The sequence below is a fragment of the Hypanus sabinus genome, unplaced genomic scaffold (genome assembly GCF_030144855.1).
Source record: "Hypanus sabinus isolate sHypSab1 unplaced genomic scaffold, sHypSab1.hap1 scaffold_117, whole genome shotgun sequence".
NCBI classification, from domain to species: domain Eukaryota; kingdom Metazoa; phylum Chordata; class Chondrichthyes; order Myliobatiformes; family Dasyatidae; genus Hypanus; species Hypanus sabinus.
Window position 1 is genome coordinate 432,777 of NW_026779229.1, and position 5,385 is coordinate 438,161.

The 5,385-nt window shown below is 42.4% G+C and overlaps 1 non-coding gene across 1 annotated transcript; it reads right to left on the reverse strand.

Annotated features, from left to right (window-relative positions):
• Positions 1–4,501: 4,501 nt before the first annotated feature.
• On the reverse strand, positions 4,502–4,574 carry trnav-uac (transfer RNA valine (anticodon UAC)). The gene has a single exon. It is a non-coding gene; the product is annotated as a tRNA-Val (tRNA).
• Positions 4,575–5,385: the final 811 nt, after the last annotated feature.

Consider the following 5,385-nt stretch of genomic DNA (forward strand, 5'->3'; position numbering starts at 1 on the left):
GCATTCACTCCAGTACAAACTACATGTTCAATCTCCTCTCCATTCACTCCAGCACAAACTTCATGTTCAATCTCCTCTGCATTCACTCCAGTACAATCTACATGTTCAATCTCCTCTGCATTCACTCCAGTATAAACTACATGTTCAATCTCATCTGCATTCACACCAGCACAAACTACATGTTCAATCTCCTCTGCATTCACTCCAATAAAAACTACATGTTCAATCTCCTCTGAATGTACTCCAGTACAAACTACATATTCAATCTCCTCTGCATTCACTCCAGTACAAACTACATGATCAATCTCCTCTGCATTCACTCCAGCACAAACTACATGTTCAATCTCCTCTGCATTCACTCCAATAACAACTACATGTTCAATCTCCTCTGCATTTACTCCAGTACAAACTACATATTCAATCTCCTCTGCATTCACTTCAGTACAAACTACATGTTCAATCTCCTCTGCATTCACTCCAATAACAACTACATGTTCAATCTCCTCTGCATTTACTCCAGTACAAACTACATATTCAATCTCCTCTGCATTCACTTCAGTACAAACAACATGTTCAATCTCCTCTGCATTTACTCCAGTAGAAACTACATATTCAATCTCCTCTGCATTCACTCCAGTACAAGCTACATGTACAATCTCCTCTCCATTCACTCCAGCACAAACTACATGTTCAATCTCCTCTGCATTCACTGCAGTACAAACAACATGTTCAATCTCCTCTGCATTCACTCCAACAAAAACTACCTGTTCAATCTCCACTGCATTCACTCCAGTACAAACTACATGTTCAATCTCCTCTCCATTCACTCCAGCACAAACTACATGTTCAATCTCCTCTGCATTCACTCCAGTACAATCTACATGTTCAATCTCCTCTGCATTCACTCCAGTATAAACTACATGTTCAATCTCATCTGCATTCACACCAGCACAAACTACATGTTCAATCTCCTCTGCATTCACTCCAATAAAAACTACATGTTCAATCTCCTCTGAATGTACTCCAGTACAAACTACATATTCAATCTCCTCTGCATTCACTCCAGTACAAACTACATGATCAATCTCCTCTGCATTCACTCCAGCACAAACTACATGTTCAATCTCCTCTGCATTCACTCCAATAACAACTACATGTTCAATCTCCTCTGCATTTACTCCAGTACAAACTACATATTCAATCTCCTCTGCATTCACTCCAGTACAAACTACATGTTCTATCTCCTCTGCATTCACTCCAGTACAAACTACATGTTCTATCTCCTCTGCATTCACTCCTGTACAAGCTACATGTTCTATCTCCTCTGCCTTCACTCCAATACAAACTGCATGTTCAATCTCCTCTGCATTCACTCCAGTATAAACTACATGTTCAATCTCCTCTGCATTCACACCAGCACAAACTACATGTTCAATCTCCTCTGCATTCACTCCAATAACAACTACATGTTCAATCTCCTCTGAATGTACTCCAGTACAAACTACATATTCAATCTCCTCTGCCTTCACTCCAGTACAAACTACATGATCAATCTCCTCTGCATTCACTCCAGCACAAACTACATGTTCAATCTCCTCTGCATTCACTCCAGTACAAGCTACATGTTCTATCTCCTCTGCATTCACTCCAGTACAAACTACATATTCACTCTCCTCTGCATTCACTCCAGTACAAACTACATGTTCTATCTCCTCTGCATTCACTCCAGTATAAAGCTACATGTTGAATCTCCTCTGCTTTCACTCCAATAGAAAATATATGTTCAAACTCCTCTGCTTTCACTCCAATACAAACTGCATGTTCAATCTCCTCTGCATTCACTCGAATACAGACTACATGTTCAATCTCCTCTGCTTTTACTCCAATACAAACTACATGCTCAATCTCGTCTGCATTCACAACATTACAAACGACATGTTCTATCTCTTCTGCATTCACTCCAGAATAAAACTACATGTTGAATCTCCTCTGCTTTCACTCCAATAAAAATTATATATTCAAACACCTCTGCTTTCACTCCAGTAGAATCCATATGTTCAATATCCTCTGCATTCACTCCAGTACAAACTACATGTTCAATCTCCTCTTCATTCGCTACAGTACAAACTGCATTTTCAATCTCCTCGGCATTCACTCGAATACAGACTTCATGTTCAATCTCCTCTGCTTTTACTCTAATACAAACTACATGCTCAATCTCCTCTGCAATGTCATCATTGCAAACTACATGTTCAATCTCCTCTCCATTCACTCCAGCACAAACTACATGTTCAATCCACTCTCCATTCACTCCAGTACAAACTGCATGTTCAATCTCCTCTGCATTCACTGCAGTACAAACTACATGTTCAATCCCCTCTCCATTCACTCCAGCATCCTCTCTATGTCCACTATACCTAGGCCTTTCAATAATCGATAGGTTTCAATGGGATCAACGCGTCATTCTTCGAAACTACAGAGAGTACAAACTCATTAAACGCTCTTCATATTTCACCTTGTAATTCCCGGGATGATTCCCGCGAACGTCCTCTGGACCGCTTCCAATGCCAACAAATCCGCTTTTGCATCAGGGAGCCAAACTGTTCACTATATTCCAACTGCGGTCTGACCAATGCCTTATAAAGATTCAGCATTGCATCCTTCCTTTCATTTTCCAGTCCTCTCGATACGTAAACCATCACTACATTTCCCTTCGTTAATCCGGAGTCAAACTGCAAGTTAATCTTTCAGGAAGCCTGTACTAGCCTTTATAGCTACTGCCTAAGCAAGACCAAGTTCTTCTGCCTGGTCCTGCTCGTCAACACTAACACTAATATCAATCTACATTTAACGGTTTGCAAATTTGCCACAAATCTATCAAACCCCTTATTCAGAGTATTGACATATAACATGAAAATAAACGGGTCAAACACCAACTAATCACCGGCAGCCTAGAAGAAAAACGCCCCATTTATTCCCACTCGCTGCCTCCAGCCATCCAGCCAATCTCCGATCTATGCTAGTATATTTGCAGTAATACCATCGGATTTCCTCCGTTAAGCAACCTCAAGAGTGGCATCTTGTCAAATTCATTCTGATTTTCCAGGCAAGCAACATCCGCTGACCCTTCTTCATTTATCCTGTCTGTTATTTCCTCAAAGTATTCCAACAGACTTGTCAGCCTAGTATTCCCTTAAGCAACACCATGCTGACTTTGGCCTATTTTTACATGAGCCTCGAAGTACCCCAAAACTTCATCCTTAATAATGGACAACATCGTATAAACACTGAAGAAGGCTAACAGTCCTATACTTCCCTGTCTTTTTGCATCCCTCCCTTTAAAGAGTGGAGAGACATTTCCAATTTTCGGTCCTCTGGATCTATTCGAAACTCAGTTGTTCCTTGAACGATCACTATAAAAGCGCCTACAGGGCAAAACGCTTGAACGTCGTTATAAGATGCGATGTTTATCAGTTTCACCCTTCTTCTTCCTTCTTTTAGCCTTCGTCTCGTCGCAAAGATCGGGGGGGGGGGGGATGGTGGTGCGTGCGGAAATTCTGAACGGGGAGTTGAGCGCACAGATCCTGAAGGAGGTGACTTTGAATCCTTCCTTCAGAACACAGCGCATTGTCGATTAATGCTCGAGTGTACCGAACTGATATCAAAGAACGGTCGAGTGGAGTATGTTCTTGTCATGTGATTCTGGAAACAGAGGAAGAGCGGCACAATGTCTGCACCGCACAGGTGAAATGTGTCAACCACTGCCACGCAGGTGAGGAATCCACAAGGAAAACACAAACTGAAGGAGTTTCCGTACAGCGTGTGAATGTTGTGGGTGGCTCTGATTAAAACTCGAATTTCCCATCCATCTCTCTCGTAACTTCCGATGTACAGTTTTTAGCTTTCTCCCTTCGATTCCCCTGATATTTCAAATAAATCTTGATTGAAAATTTTGCAACTTCAATGATACATATTTTACATCGACTGGGCAGATTGGCGCCTCAGTGGTAAATCCGTCATCAGGACGTTGAATAATATAACAGTGGCCGTTTTATTGAGATTGACTGGCAGTCAGGTTTTAATAATGTGATAGGTGTACACGGTACAGAGGGAAAATCCGGAGCTGTGCGTTGAGTCACGGGGCCGAGTATACACCGAAATCTGTATATGTATTTGTGAAGTTAACGATGGGGGGGGGGGGGAACATCACTAGTTAATTACTAATCTGTATGCTCGCGTGGGATGTTTCGTAAGTAGCTACATTTTGCAAGGTTGATATATTAAAACATAGTGACCCTGTCTCTGTACCGATATGCGATCTCCCATCATCATCACCTTGTCTCGAAACAATAAAAGTACTCAATTCCCATGCTCTGTCGATTATGCACGAAGTTTTTGACCATTACTTTTCAATTTCCTGCAGGGGCATTCCCATGATAATTCATTTGAATCCGAACTGAAAAGTTCACGGTTTATTCTCTGAATCCTGGAGTCTAAAGAGTGTTTCTGCCCAGGATTGAACTGGAGACCTTTCGCGTGTAAAGCGAACGTGATAACCACTATACTACAGAAACACTACAGGGAGCTCAATGTTCTACGCTATTGAGCATCGACCAGACACCCTGCACACCTCCTTCACTCTCCACTCATTCATCTTGTTCTGCAGAACAATCTTTTCTACACCCAAGAAATAGAAAACGAAATTCTCTCTTCAGCCTGGTCTTTTTCGTGGGTTGGCCTATGTAAAGAGCAGACGAGCTTCAGCGATGAGAGCTCCGGTCTGTCTGTTCAGCGGGTGGATGCTCAGCTCTTTCAGAAGCGTCTTACAACATGAGGACTCCGAGGACTCCACTTAACAAAAAAACAAATCTACAGTCAATTTAGTGACAAAATATTAGCCACAGATTTATTGAGCTGGGGTGATTGTAGAAATGATCTATGGGATCATCAGTGGTATAAGGGTTTTCTGTTGCAGGAGTAGCTTGGTGAATGTCGGCTGGTTCCGTCCGCCCAACGGCAGCATTTCGAACAAACACAGGGAGACATTCGAACCGTGGCGGTGCTGTGAATCGAAGCCCCGTCACCTCAGAGACCTCTCGCCTACACTACCCTTGAGCAGGTTGCCTGGTGTTCTTAAAGTGATTGCGATCAATTCATTTATTGAAGATCACACCCCCACACCCACTCTCAAAAAATGCATGGACAATAGTGATAAACAGGTGGACCAGTAACCGGTAGAGGGAGTTATTAGCGAGAGGGGTTGATAGGTGGTGGTGGAATTGTGAGAGCACTCACAGAAAGAACGACTGAATGCACCCCGAATATAAGGTCCGAAGTGCCGTTTACGATCCTAAGGAGTGGTACGAATGTCACTGTGAATTCTAC